Here is a 15,173-nt window from a genome sequence, read left to right on the forward strand (position 1 = left end):
CAAAATGCAGCTGTGTTTAAACCCCCCTTCCTAGCCTCAGCTGGGGAAATTCTTCTTTCTCCTGCTTGAAATATTCTTGTCACCTGGATCATCCACTCCACCCTTAGTAATTACAATGACAGAGGCTTTCATTGAATACCCACACGAGAGTCTAATAATCTAATTAAAGATGATGCATTTTACTAGATCAGTTTTGTGCACAGCTACTAAACTAATTTCAAAGTCATTATTTGCTTCAGTAGAGCCTCTCCTCCCCCATCCTCATCCCCCGGTGCAACGTTCCCTGTTACAGAAGCCAAGCCTTTGTACCCAAAGCCAACAATTCCCACCAATTTGGGCCATGTCTTTTTAAAGAAATGACCAGATCCTTGGTCATGCAAACTAACAGTCCTGACCAGCTGTCCTAGATTTTCTGTTGTGGCTGTCAAGCTGCAGTCTGTGTGTGGCCATAAATCTGCACAACATTAATAGCCCTCAGGACTCTGAAGGGGTGGCATATGCCATGGACTTGAGTGTTCAGAAGTTTGTCTGCTTTTTGCTCCTCCCACAACCATGCCCCTTGGACTAATAACTGTGTGACTTCCTCCTTCAAACCCCACCTTTTCTATATCTTTAGACGATCAGTTTTGCCATGATGGGTGCTATGACAACGTGTTACTATTGCTGCCTTCCCCTGTGCCACAGCCTGCTGACACAGCATCAAAACACAACTGTTGTGGAGAACATAGTCTAAAAGCCTCTTAGGCCATCTTTCTTACCATAGTCCCAGAGACTCATAAATGGCTTTTCATCTACATCTACTCTTCCCCAAAAGCAGTTCATGCTGGCTCAGCACTGGCAGTTGAAGTCACAGATTTGTTTTTAAACTACCTGTTTAAATGCAGCTCTGGCAAGCCTCCCCCTTTTCCTGGAAGCCATGTCACTTATATCCAGTGTAGTGTCAAGTTCCTTTTCCCCAACCCCAGACATGTAAGCTCAGACCTGCCAGTTGTTCTCTCCTGGCTCCTTCTCCCTGGGACTTTAGTTCTAGCGTGTGCAAAAATCTCTGTCTCCTTCCCTAAAATGTGAAACAGGGAAGTGGCATCCTTGTACAGCTGTGGTTTTGAGAGAGAGCTCGAGCTCACATCTGGCTTGTCCAAGTACACACAGGCCAAGAACTGTCTTAGCCCATGTCCCAGGCCAGTGGGTGGGACTTGTTTACAAAATTGAATTTTCTACATTTCTCTGAATCTGCAATGAATTCCATTGAGAAAAATGCAGCACCAGTTCAGATATTTTACAAGGTTGAGTCTGCCTTCACTCTAACTTGCATCCTTGTTTCAAAGCCTGGCACTATTGGCTTAAACTGGACCTGATGCACAATTTCTTCCTCCTTCTTTTCTCCCAGCTGATATATCTGGACACCTGGTTTCATAGCAATTCTTAGTGTAAACCACGACAAAGACACTCTAAAATTAGCATCTTTTTTAGGACCAAATCCAGCAATCAGCTGCTACCAGGTGTACTGCTTAATACCTTGACAAGTCTCATTTCAGGAAAAAACCCACCACCTGCAAATGTCTCGTAAACCCTTTTTTCTGGTGACTCAAAGTGGCAGTCGTCTTTGAGTGTACAGTCACTAATAAGAGACAGTGTTTTCCTTTTAAAGCACCTGAAATACATGATTGCCTCATTTCTGGTTGGAAGGTGGGCTGCTGAGAACTGCTGTCAGCTCTCATTTGTTAGGCTGTAAAAGGGGCGAGATGAAGCGTGGTTTTGCAGATGCACTCAGAACAAAGATACCTTGCTTGGTACATTCATTGCATCCCTGTATGTGGGTATGTATTCATGCACAGTCCAACCCTTCAATCCCTATGCATCATGCAAAAAGGAAGCCTGTGTGGCCAAAACAACCCACAATAAATACAGAGCATGTGACAGCAGCCAGTTTGGAGGAGAGTATATGGCCTTTCTATCGCTTTCTCACCAGTTCTGTCTCTGCAATGCTTTTCATGTGAAATGTGCTCTTATCCATAGTCTGCACATCACTTGTGTTCATAAATTCTCCATGGGCAGCTTCCCTGCTAAAGAGAACTCATGTTTATGCACCAAAGTAGTGCCAGGGGTTAAACACATGGATGCTGAGATGTGTCTGAGTGCATTCTCAGAAAATGAGCTGGATGTAACTCAAGAGCTTATGTGGTACCACATGTGTCTGCTGAGTGTCAAGCCCATGCAGGCGCAGCTAAGGAAACCACTTGGCCAGGGTGTGCAATTCCAAAGCACAAAGGCAGACTCCTGCTCTCCTTTAGTCTGTGAGTCACCGTCTGGTAACAACCAGCAGGGCTTAGCAGTAGACACTAAAACGCCCAGGGCCTCAGACTGGCATCTGGAGCTGCCCCAGGGGAACAACAGCTATCCCGGCCTCCCTGCACAGCTCCAGTGACCTGTGCCAGGGCACGCTGTTTGTTCAGGTCATAAGGATGCAGCCTGCACCTGCAGCTCATGGTCTTAACAGCCTTGGTAGCAACAAACAGAAAAATGGTTTTATCTCAGAGCTTTTCTCTCAGGCAGAAACCATTCTTCATCAGCTTTTGTTAAGCCCTTTTTTTTCCTCCCAGTCCCAGTTGTTCCTTGCACAGAAATTAAATAGTCAGAGCAGTTGTATGTATTTAACAGTAATCTCAGATGAAAGAAAATCTTTGCTTTCCATCCGTATGCAAGAAATGGATGTGCAGAATCTTCCCCATTCCTCATCTCAGCCTCTTTCCCTCACCTATGCATTTTTCCTGCCTTTTGCATGGTATGAACAATGAAAGGAGAGGCAAAAGTGGAAAAACATCTTCAAAATCTTTTATTAAGAGTACCTGAATCTACAAAATTGAAATTTTGACTTAATGAGCTTTAAACATGATAACAGAATATAAAATTTGGTTTTCAAGGCTGACATTTTGAATGGAGCTCATGATGCCATGAGTTAAAAAAATTTGGTGTTTGACCAGTCCAGGAGTAATTGAAGACTTCTTGTTTCCAGTGGTAAAATGCTCCGAAAATGAGCTTTTTATAGATATTCTGATCATTCCTGGGAAGGATGGAAATGAACCTGGCATTTTGATAAAAAAGTTATATGCAATATGAAAATCCTTGGCCCTCAGAGGACAGTGCTGAATGGTCTTGTCTTTACCCTTATCACTAGGCTCCGTGGGGGCCACAACTTTCTCAGCAGAGTGAAGGCTGAGAACACAGGCCATGAAATTGTAGGTGGCAGCTCTAAAGTACACAGACACTTTGCAGGTACATGTGCCTCCATGCACTGCTGATGGCTGAAAAACAAGCTCACTCCAGCTTTGTGGGAGAGAAGGCAGGAGAAATCCCCCTCTGCTTTTCACAAAAAAATGGCAAAGTTCCCACTGATTATATTTATACAGAAACCAACTCCCAGACTCTGGAGAACAGCACAGACGCTTCCTTCACACCTTTCTCTCCGGCTGTTTTCCTGATAACCTTTCCCTCAGCGTGAAAGCACTTGCAGGTACACAGCAGCTCCATGTGATCTGATGGAAGTCCCCTTCGGAGAGCATCGGTCACCGAGTAAAAAACACTGTGCGAGGCATTTTGCTCCTACCTGGAAAGCTGTTGTGCTGCTGAAGAGGGCATGTGAGACTTTTACAGGGTCTTTTACTGGAGGAAATTACTAACACCCAACGCTTTGGAATTTACTGATTTCATCTGTATTGTGTAACTCTGTATTATTTTTAATAAACAATAAGAACCTAATTATCTTATTCCCATATACCACTAGTGATGCCACGGTCTCCAGTATTAAATGCATATATTCATACATGTGCACACACATTTTTGTTTTACTGGTGAACACAGTTGTTCTCACAGCCAGTTGCCATGGCATTGCATGCCTAGATTAATAACGTAGGTTAAAAGGTTGAGGAATGTAACTGCACATGCTCATAGTTACAAATAAAATGTTTGTACATTGGACTTCAATTGAAAACAATAATTTACCATTTTCTGACCTTTTGTCAGAGAACTTAAAAACCTTTATGTTTTTTAGAAAGCATTTTAGGTAGAGTCCAATAAGCACAAAAAACACCCTACAGTGAGGATTGCAGTGATACCTTCAAATAGGGACATGAAGATGTAGTTATGAATTACTGGGATAGGACATGAAGGCAGGGCCTCGGTGATTTCCTTAAAATTCCATTTGCTTGGAATTCTATAGCAAGGTTTCTTTTGGAGGTGAAAATTGAACACAAATGTCTGTCATCTAGACTGAAAATTGCAAGTCCACCTTTTTTGCTGAATTAAATATATTACTACTTTATCCGCAAGCTGTTTCTGTCTTTAGTTGAAACAGACAGACCCATAGAAAGTAGAAAACCAGTCTTCACTGTTTCCCTCAAAGGCTGAAGAGAAATGGGTTCACCTGATAAGCATAAATTCGCTTCTGTGACCGATTCATAAAATTATGTGCTGCATATTGCTTTGATCTTGAAAAGCAAAGGGTAAATATAAGAGTATTTGTACTACAATTAATGTGGCTGAATTCAAGATGAATTGGTTGGGCCAAAAGAACTTACTGGACCACAAAGTATCCAGAAATGTCTCATCTGTATATTTCACACTTAAATCATGAGGCTTGTTTATGTTTTAACACTTTTAGGGGCAGTGTCACTTCAGTCTTGAGAAGTTCAAAGGAATGACATGATTTTTTCTAAGCATTATGCAAATATTTACTAGTCATTGGATCTCTTTCGCCAGCTTGAGAAGTTAGATACTTTTAGAACAATTTTATGCTGGTTATTTTTGGATTTCTGCATAAAGTCAGCTCTAGATCTATACATGTTTAATTGGAAAGCATTAAAAATACTACTATTATTTTATTTTGCTATGTGTTATAAGTGGCAAAGTTTAATTTTGGTACCAAGGTTATCCACAGCTTTATTTTGACACCCCTGATGGACAGTTTTCATGACATTTTCCATCCCAGAGGCATTAATGTGCCCTTTTTCCTGAAGTGCCATCTCCTTTACTCCCCAAAATAACCACCTGGGAGAAACTGAGAGAGGACAGTGGTGATAATGAATGTGCTTAACATATCTTGGAATATTTGCCTTGCAGGACTGTGTTCATAATAAAGAAACAGCAGCCTTGGTTTGAAGAAGGAATAAAGTCTCTCAGCATCTTGGACAGTCTGTGCTCCATCAGTTTTCTTTCCCAACACTGATCCACAGGACCACTGTTGCCCTGGTTTTTCTGATATTTTTTAAAGCCTTCTACTTGTTTATAAGATGGAGTCAGTTCTTTAGTTACTGTACAATATTAACGGTCAGTTTTTCACTTTCTCACACTTTGGAACATAAACAACCTCTCTTGTTTTTGTTCACTGTCCTTTGCTTACATATTTCTAGCCTGAAAATAACGTTGGTTGACAGCTGGTCTGGCCAGTGGGGTGAAGGGGTAGTAATCCCAGAAGCCAATCCACTACCAGACCCACAAAATTATAAAAGGAAAAGAAATAAACAGGCTGGCCCCTTTTTTTGGTGGGGAGCAGCTTTTCACTGAAGACCTCTGCCTCCGTGTTGTTGATTTTGCGTTCTGGGCAACAGGACCACCCTTAATCTGTACCTCTGTATTTATTAGAGAGCTTTTCAACTGATTGTAGCCCTAATTTAGCACATGATTTCAAGGCTCCATGATTTGATGGCTCCTGCAGGTGCTTAGGTTTCAAGTGCACAGATTTTCTGTCCATCACTAACTTTTATGGAATATCAATCTAACAAAAGCAGTTATCAAAAATGAGATGACAAAGGAAATGCCTCATCCCCCTTTCATTTTAAGGAGAAGACTGTTTTGACGTGGCGTGGCTCAGAGCATCAGAGGGTTCTGTTTCTGGCAGCTTACTTATAAATGCACAAGAGAGGAGGGTGAGCTGTCAGTGAAATAACCACCTGGTAGGTTGTTCAGAGGTAAGTGTTGAGGGTTAATGCCTGCTGCCCAGGCACCTGTCACAGAGGACATTAAGCTCCACAGGGATAGTACAACCTTACTGGTTTGCAGTAAATAATGAAGACTCTCCTGAACTTCTCACTCTTTTCTCCTCTGCACCCACTCATCCTGCAACTCACCTAAACCTGCAGCAGTAATAGTAGCTACTTTCTTCACCTGAGAAATGTTGTTTAAGCTTCAGGCAGTTTACAGAAGAGAAAAACATAATATTAAATACCTAAGACATTTTTGAGAGTAAATTCTTTTAAAATCTTTCCTTTTGAAAGCAACTATTTTGTATAGGATTGTGCTCTTTCAAGGGACATAAAGAGACAATGTGAAGATTTTTAGATGCAAGATACTCAATTTAAGTGGTATGTGTTGTAAAACTTTGAAAAATGAAAGTACATTAATAAAAGATAATGGAAAATGAGATTATGTAAGATTTCTTAATCCTGAAGCAGCTTTTCTAAGAGAGTAAAGAAACCCTGGTGTATGAAAATTTGCACAGTGAAAAAAAAAACATATGTAAGATCTGCTTATGGCCCTTTTTTCTTGGCTATTCTCAACAGATACAAAAGTGTCATTAATTTGTCCTTTGAACTTCTAATGCACTAGACATGAGTGAAAAACTCACTCCACATACCTGGCAGGTCTTTGTGTGTCCACGCTTAGCTGCTGATGGCCACACCAGTGTGAGCAGCTTTACAATTCTGCAGTGCTGTTAATAACTTCATGTAGTGGTTTTCCTAGAGAAGATCCCAGTAGCCAGGAAAGACAACAAAGTCAGAGGCTTGGGTGAGACTTCTTGTAAGGAAGGATTATTCCCTTTTGCACAGGGATGAGTGTTTGGGGGCAGCAAGGAGTGTAACATGATGTGTTGCTTGGTGGTGTGTTTGACTGCAGATTCTAAATTACAGCATTTGGGCTCCAGTCTGCACTCCAGTTGGAGACTGCATGTCCTCAGCAGGGCAGGCATTTTGCAAGCTGTGGTGAAAAGGAAAGCATTCAGCAGACTTTTTGCTGGGACTGAGGTGGAAAACAGGCTGACCCAGGCGAAAGTTTGAAAATCCAAGAAGCCCAACAGCAAATGAGAGCTCTGGGGGAAAGATTTGTTCTTTTTCTTGTGCCTACCTTCAAAGACATGAGAAACCCATGGAGGGATGATAATCACTCCTAAAATAGCACTGAGAAGCCTGGAGTGCTGCAGGGACACCAGAAATGGCTGGGAGCTGAGGTGTAGGTGTTTCACTACTTTTGAAGGGGGCTATCCCTGGATTAACTCTTCAGCTGCAAGAGGAGATGTGAAAACTGAGAGGGGAGGCCTCATGTGCTCACACTGGAGGAGAGGTGAGCTGCCTACATGAGCCAAAACTGGTAAATGCCTGGTAGATAACACAGCAAAGAGACTGATCCATGGAAACAAGGATTCAAAGAAATAGGGAAAAGGAGAGAAGGGTTTGCGGGTGAGAATGAGAGATGTGGCACAGGCTTTCTTCAGGGCAAAGCTAAACGTAAAGTTTTGAAGTAGGGAGGTATGATATATATGCATGCATGTATTGCATCCGGGGAATTGCATGGCCCCCAAACTCCTCTCTTCCTTTGCTGCAGGAAAATTACTGCTGGGATAGAGATTAACAGCCACAGTTCCTCAGACTGTGCTTTATATAGCAGAGCTCAAAACTGTCTCCTTCCTACACCTCTGCCTGCCAGCCTGATACATCATTTCCACCAAAACGGTGACAATAGAAAGGATTAGCACAATAAGGGGAAAAGCCTTTATGTGTGCTCTAGTCTGATCTGCTCTCTGCCACATCACTCCTGTCACCATTGCATCCCTTGCTGTGTGGTCTCAGCATTTCAGGGTCCCACAGAACCCAGTGTGGGGCTAGGAGAAAGGTCCACTGCTGGTGGAGACTTCTTGCAAACATCCTACAAGACAAGTTTACCTTGAAGTCCCTCACAGTCTGAATGGTCTGAAAGGCAGATATGTCCCATGGTCAGAAAATGGAAATGGATAGCCAGGAACATGTTTTGTCAAAGATCTTCAGTCAGCCAAGGAAGTGAAGAGGAGGACTAGCTAGGAAGACAGGCTGCAAGACCTCAAACTGCTGTCTAGCTCAGCAAGGAAAGGCTGAGGAAATTAAATACAAAGAAAAGTAAAACACTCTTATTTTTGTGCATTAAAAAAAAAAAAAGGCCTGACATCTTTCTTATTCAGGATATTGGTGTGATTTGAATAGACAGTCTTATCAAAATGAAAGCTTGGTGCTCAGTAGTGACTAAACCAGCAAAATCCAAATGTTTTTGAATTTCAAATAAAGCTTGGAGACCAAAACACCAGGTAATAATTATGCTCTGTAGAAATTTGTAGTATCTGTCTCCAGAATATTATGTGAAGTTCTCCTCTTCTTCCTCCACCGCAGGGGAATACAGAATTGGAGAGATCAGTGAGAAAGACAATCACACAGTTTTCAGAGGAAGAACAATTAGGTAGACCAGGAGTCTTTAGCAATAAGAAGAAATTACAACAAAGATTTATTAAATTACAACAAAGGCCTGATTGTAGGTGAGGCCTGGAAGGCACTGATTAGTGTAAATGGGCCTGGAGAACCCTACATGAGCTTCCCACAAATCCTCTGTCCATTGGCCCAGGAGCTCTATTTAGGCCTAGGGGGAGGTATCATTTCCCTCTGAGGCTCTGGGGGTGATGTTTCTGCATGGAGGCTGTCTCTGTACCCCTGGTAGTTTGCCTGCAGTCCTGCCTTTGGTCCTCTGGATCTACATGGAAGCCCTGAATTCTGCTTCTCCTGCATGCTGGACTAGTTCATCATTTTTACTTTGGCTTTTCTGTTGGTGGACCCTGTCACCAGGCTCTTTGCTCACTATATTTGTCCTCAGCTCCAGGCTCATCTTCCTGCATTAATCAGCCTGTGTCTTGCTGCTCAGTTGACCAGGGAAGTTGAATTAGTGGTCTGGAGATATGTGGTCACCTACTTATCTGGTATGTGGGTTTATCCATGGCTGTGTGCACCTGTGAGCTGTTAATCAGGATGGTGGCAGAGATGACTGCTTGGTTATCTCAGCAACCATGTGGTCAAGAACTCTTGCATTTTGAAGCTAAGTTTTACCTCAAGACTATATTTAAGTAAGTAAACAGTGTGCATTTTAACTTCCATGTTTTGGTGGAGTGCATCTATCAGCTTCTTTGAGAAAGTAACTTATTTATCTAAAAAACAAATCTTCTGAAGCCTTACTTTGCTTCTGACTTTGGGCTGCTTTTTGAAGTGCATAGTTTTTCCAGGTGTTCATCTCTTCTCCATTTAGCTCTTCCCCTAATACTTGAGAAACATCTGACCAATGTAACCAAACTCACCAGACAAATAACAATTTCAGAGGCAAGGTCCTGCAAGCTTTTTGTGAATTACCAATCCCAGCCAAGGGGCAGGCCAGATGAAATGGGTTTTGAATGACTAGTGTGTGGAGCAGAACTGCCCAAATAAACTGTTCACTTCTGGTCCTTCTTTGGTCTGCTTCTAAGCATGTGGAAATGCTGGTTTGTGTAACTTCACTGGAGCTGCTTGTTACAAGAAATGTCTTGTTTGTTGCTAGACTAGAACAAATATAGACAAAAGTGTTTTAAAAATAATAAGGTAATAAGTTCTAATGCTTAATGTAAAGTACTTAGCTGACAGTGAATACCCATTAGTTGGTTTTATACATTTTAACTCCTTGGTGTCATATTTTTGAGATGTCTCAGTCAAATTTTATTTCTTTGCATTTTAATTGCAACTTCCTGCAGAAATAGGTGGGGGGTTTTTTGTCTTCCTTGGGTGCAAAGGTAGGTAGGAAGGAGTTTATTAACTTAGTAATTATTTTTTAATGTATCAAAATGATGTAAATACTCCCTTTTTGTTTTATTCAGAAGTCAAGTGTCTCTCAAGAAATAAAATCTTTCTTGAAGAGGATAACAAAATGTGATGCCCAATCATGGGAAGAGTTAGTACACCAGGGTGAGTGTTGTGCACTAGGATGAACAAATCCCCCAAGCTATTGACCAGTACTGAGCAGAAAGAACAGCTACAATAATGATTGCTTGCCTCAGGATCACTAGGAAAAAAATGGCTTTATTTTCAGAACTCTGATATTCTACATAAGCATCTCAGTTGAGTTGCATAACCTCCATTTTTTGTGCTCTAAGCTGCTTTGGATATCAAGCATCTATTTAGTATCTTTCTAATATATTCTATTCTGAAAGGTCTTAGAAGATTTTTGAGTGATTGCTTTGCCTTCTTTGAACCTACAGACTGCATTTTAAAGTAGGAGAGTGAAAATGTGATGTGTGGTTTTTTAACTCCCCAATTTAACCCAAATGAAATAAAAAGTTTGCCTTATTAAAAGGATGCAGAGTTAGACATTCCCAAAAGAGAGTGTGTTTTCTTGTTCTTGGGGTTTTAGAAGTTGAATTCTTGAGGGAGGGAACACTACAGTCAAGTTCATTTCCCAAGAGACCAAATGCTGCTCTATCTTATGCATTTTTCTTAAGATTTTAAAGCACCAGCTGTCTTTTTTTTTTTTTTTTTTTTTTTGCCACTTGAGCTAATGATAAGTAGTTTAACTAAAGTGTTGAATAATTCATGCTGTTTTTCGGAAAGCCCATAGTTATTTCATGAATTTCTGGATTTATTAATTTCATAGTTGCTTCTTCTGCTACAAGTACTAATTTAAAAGAACTACAATTAAAGTGGGACGCTGGGCCAGCCTGTTGTCTTTGGAATTCAGTCAAGAAAGCTGTCATCTTCAAGAACAAACTTGGGAAATAACTATTGTGAAAGATAATTCAATGCAAGGCTTTCACAGTATAATAGAGTGAAAGGAGATATAAACAAAAAAAAATTATTCTTAAAGAATTAGGCTTGATATTTCTAAAAAAACACTTTGCCACTTCAAAATAATTTCCACTACATATGTCAGAAGAAGACAACAGTGCCTCCTGCATTGATGTCAGTTTCTGAAGAGACTACAAAACACTAAGTCTCTCTAGATCATCTTTTCTCAAAGACGAAGCACTGCTCAGGCTGCATTAAAATCCATAATTTGAATACTGAAATGGAATCTGAAAACTTTTAAGGAGCTGTTCTGATGCCCTGGAGACATATGGGAACTCCACTGGATACCTCACTACAGTCAGAACTGGCCTACATGAATTGTTTTCTCACCTTACATAGCCTTATTTTCTAACCTTTCATGAATGATTTAACATTTATCCCTTTCTTGCAAGGAGAAAAGAATTAGTTCCTTATTCCATATGGGCATTGTGAAATCTGAATTTTGACAAAGAGTTACAAGTATTAAGATTCTTTTTAACTGGACGTACTGTAAGGGGGCAGCTCTGCTCAGAGTTTAAGTGAGCATTTTCTGATTTTTTTCAGAACTGTTAACTGATGCTCAGTACTTTCTAGGAGTACATGGTTCTATCCTTATTAGAAAGGGATTTTAAATAAAATCTCACTTTTCTCATGAGTACACCTGCGCATGGAAAGACAATAACTGAGTTGCCTGAGGTCATGCAGAAAGTCTGATGGCCAAAACCAGTTCTGACTTCAGTCTATTGTCCCGAGATGAATAGATTGTTCTTTCTCCACAAAAACAAAAAACAGAACACTTAGATCACTGAGAAACAGGAGCAGGACCAGGAATTTTTCCCTTCCCCTATTTTTCTAAACAAAGTAAAAGCGGACTGTGGAATTGCATTTTCTCTGTAACATAACATTTGTAGTGTAATCCTGCAAATGTTTATGACACGAGCAGGCCACAATCCCATCATCCAAATACTGTCTTTAAATGAGATCTGTAGTTTATAAATATCATAGAATAGCCTTGGATGAAAGGAACCTTAAAGATCTTCTAGTTCCAGCACCTCTGCCATGGGCAGGGACACCTTCCACTAGATAAGGTTGCTCAAAGCCCTATCCAACCTGGCCTTGAGCACTTCCAGGGATAGCGCATCCACAGCTTCTCTGAAAAATCTGTTCCAGTGTCTCACCACCTTCACAGGGAAGAATTTCTTCCTAACATCTAAACTAAACCTACTCTCTTCTAGTTTGAATCCATTCCCCCTGTGTCCTGTCACTACATGTTCATGTAAAAAATCCCTCTCCATCTTTCTTGTAGGTTTCCTTCAGGTACTAGATAGCAAAAATTAGGTCACCCCAAAGCCTTTTCTTCTCCAGGCTCAACAAATCCAGTTCTCTTGGCCTTTCCTCATAGGAGAGATGCTTCACCCCTCTGATAATTTTGCTGGCTTCCTCTGGGCTTGTTCCACAGGTCCATGTCCTTCCTGTGCTGGCACCCCAGAGCTGGACGCAGCACTGCAGGTGGGGTCTCAGCAGAGAGGAGCAGAGGGACAGAATCCCCTCCCTTGCCCTGCTGCCCACGCTGCTTTGGATGCAGCCCAGAACACGTTTGTCTCTCTGGGCTGTGAGTGCCCATGGCTGGGTCATGTCCAGCCTCCCATCCACAGCACCCCCAGGTCCTTCCCTCAAGTCTGCTCTCCATCTGTTCATCCCCAGCCTGTGCTGATACTGGGGGTTGTCCCAACCCAGGTGCAGCACCTTGCCCTTGGCCTTGTTAAACCTCACATGAGTCTCATGGGTGTACTTAAGAGCCTGTCCAGATCCCTCTGGATGGCATCCTGTCCTTCAGGTGTGTCAAGTGAAATTGTGACCAAGTGAAGACTTTGCTCTTCTTTTAGCATGTCAGGGACACCATGGATCTGAAAACAAGAGATAGTGGCATCTAGGTTGTACAGGAGGAATGACTTGGACAAGGAACTGATTTATATTTAAATCAAGGTCAGGATTTCAGATTTGCTAGTGACAGGACCACAGTGGGGCAGCTGGGGAGGCTGCTGCAGGACTTCCCTAGATCTCTGTGCACCTTTTTATTTTTCCACTGCTTTTCCTTTTAAAGCAATTGCTGCTTCTCTTCTGGAGGGTCTTTTTCTTTCAAGTTAGAAGGGACTCCAGGAAGCTCAGTGTGGTTATATCAGGTAAAGGGCTTCACAGGATGGGCCTCCAGCACCTGAAACTGAGCTCCTGTTTAACTAAGCCAGGCACAAACACCCTCAGTAACTTGGCACTTGATATGCCACTGTTTATTGGTACAAGATATGCTTTTCCCCTTATATCTTCATTCAGGTCCAACACGTTTTGGGTAAATAATTTCTAAAAAAGCCTTTGAAAATTATGTGGACTTTATGATGATAAACTGGGCAGAAGACATGGGCTAACTGGGTCTGTGGCTTTTTTTTTTTGTTTGTTTCCTGATGAAATACTAGTATAAGGCCTAGAGTTGAGAAGGAAGAGTAACATTTACAAAAATCTAATTAACACCAGAAGTCTCACCAGCAGTAGTTTCTCCATCTTCCTTTCAGACAGTACTTTGAAAAACATATTTCAATTCCACTGCTAAATGAAGCATTTGTGAAAACTGAGTCAGCCACAAATCATGAGTAAGTTTAAAAATACACGTAACTTCCCCCTTTCTTTGATTTTTGTTTGCGGACCAAATGATGTTCATTTGGCTGGTCCTGTCTTCTCTTCCTTGCAAATATGGGCAAAAAAATTCTCTTAAACAATAATAATAATAATAAGCTGATATTTTCACAGCAAGAGCTGAAATTTTAAGAAAAACTACAAACATGAAAGACTAAAAAATGTGGGAGCTGGGAACACAGATCCCAATTCCCATCTAAGTTCCTATCTACTGATTCAAGTCCAGGATGAGAGAGAGCTGTGCAGATTAGTCAGCATTGATATGGACTGCATGGTTCAGGGCAGGACTAGCCCTTCCTAGACTTCTGTGTCTGTGAAATTCCACAGAAATGTAGAAGTCTCATATCTGGGCTGAAAGAAGGCAGTTCATTTTTGTCAGCTGCCTTTGTAATACATACGTAGGAGTTGCACTTGGTAGGCTTTTTAAATAGATCTAAAATCTACTTAAATGCAGGCTGCAAGGAGGTTTAGAAGCTATTTTTATTATAATCTTTTTTATTAATGTCTTATGAGCTGTCTGCCATCGAGTCACATACAATTGTGGAGCAGAGGAGAGGCTTTGAGGCTGGTGGCACTCTTGACACATCTGCCTCTGCTGGGTCATGGGAGCCTGGATGGAAAGTTAAGCTTTAAGAAGGGATGAGTCAAATGCCTCTGGTGCTTCATTACCTAAATACTTCGGCTCCTTTTCTTATAGTTGTTCATTCAGATATTTCCTAAGTTTATACTGTGTTCCACAGGCCTGGCTTTTATTCTTAAAGGCTTCTGTCCATCATTAGTGCCTGTTATACTTCCAGTTAAAAGCTACTCTAAAATAAATTCATTTGAATGGATAACGCATAATATATAATAAATATAATTATCTCAGTTTTCAGAATTAGACTCATAATTCTTAAATCCTGACAGTATTTGTGAATGTTTCATTTGGAAATACTTTGATCATCTATTTTATTTAAATAGGCAATAATCCCCACTCTTTTTCTGTGAGCCCTTTGATATCTGACTAAACTTCCTGGATTTCTCTTGAAAAAAATGTACACTTTTAATCCCTAAAACCCAGCAAGCAACAGAAATGTATTTGTTTTTCTTTTCCCACTTTTTCCTGTGAGCAACCTAGCCTCATGCCATTAAGTAAATAGGGATGCAGTCTGCACATTTTTTTCCACACCCACCATTATGACAATTGGAAGGCTTTGGTGATTATTTTATAAGAATTTTTTCAGTTAGTCTGATGAATCCTAAAATGGTTTGGTGATTTTTTTTTGGTTTGTTGTTTTTGTTTTGTTTTTGTTTTTCCACAAAAGAAATAAAATCCAGAGGATATTAACCTTGATCTTTAATTCATATCCCTTTAAAAGGGAAAAGAACATAATTCCTCCTCTTGAGCACAAAAGCCTTTGCTGGCCTGGTAGGCTGGATGGGAGTTACAGTGACAGACTGAGGTTTACTGCCTGTGTGAGGCAGGCAGATTGCCATCCCCTGTTTGTGTGTTGGCCACAAAGGTGAACAGTAGGAGATAGTTCATCTTTGACTTCAGGCTTGATAATTGTTATAAATACTAGGACAATTTATTACCAAATTCAATAATTTGGTTTATTAAAAATTTAAATCACAAAATTTGGAATGAAATTACAG

This window comes from Prinia subflava, chromosome 1 (assembly GCF_021018805.1).
Source record: "Prinia subflava isolate CZ2003 ecotype Zambia chromosome 1, Cam_Psub_1.2, whole genome shotgun sequence".
Lineage (NCBI taxonomy): Eukaryota > Metazoa > Chordata > Aves > Passeriformes > Cisticolidae > Prinia > Prinia subflava.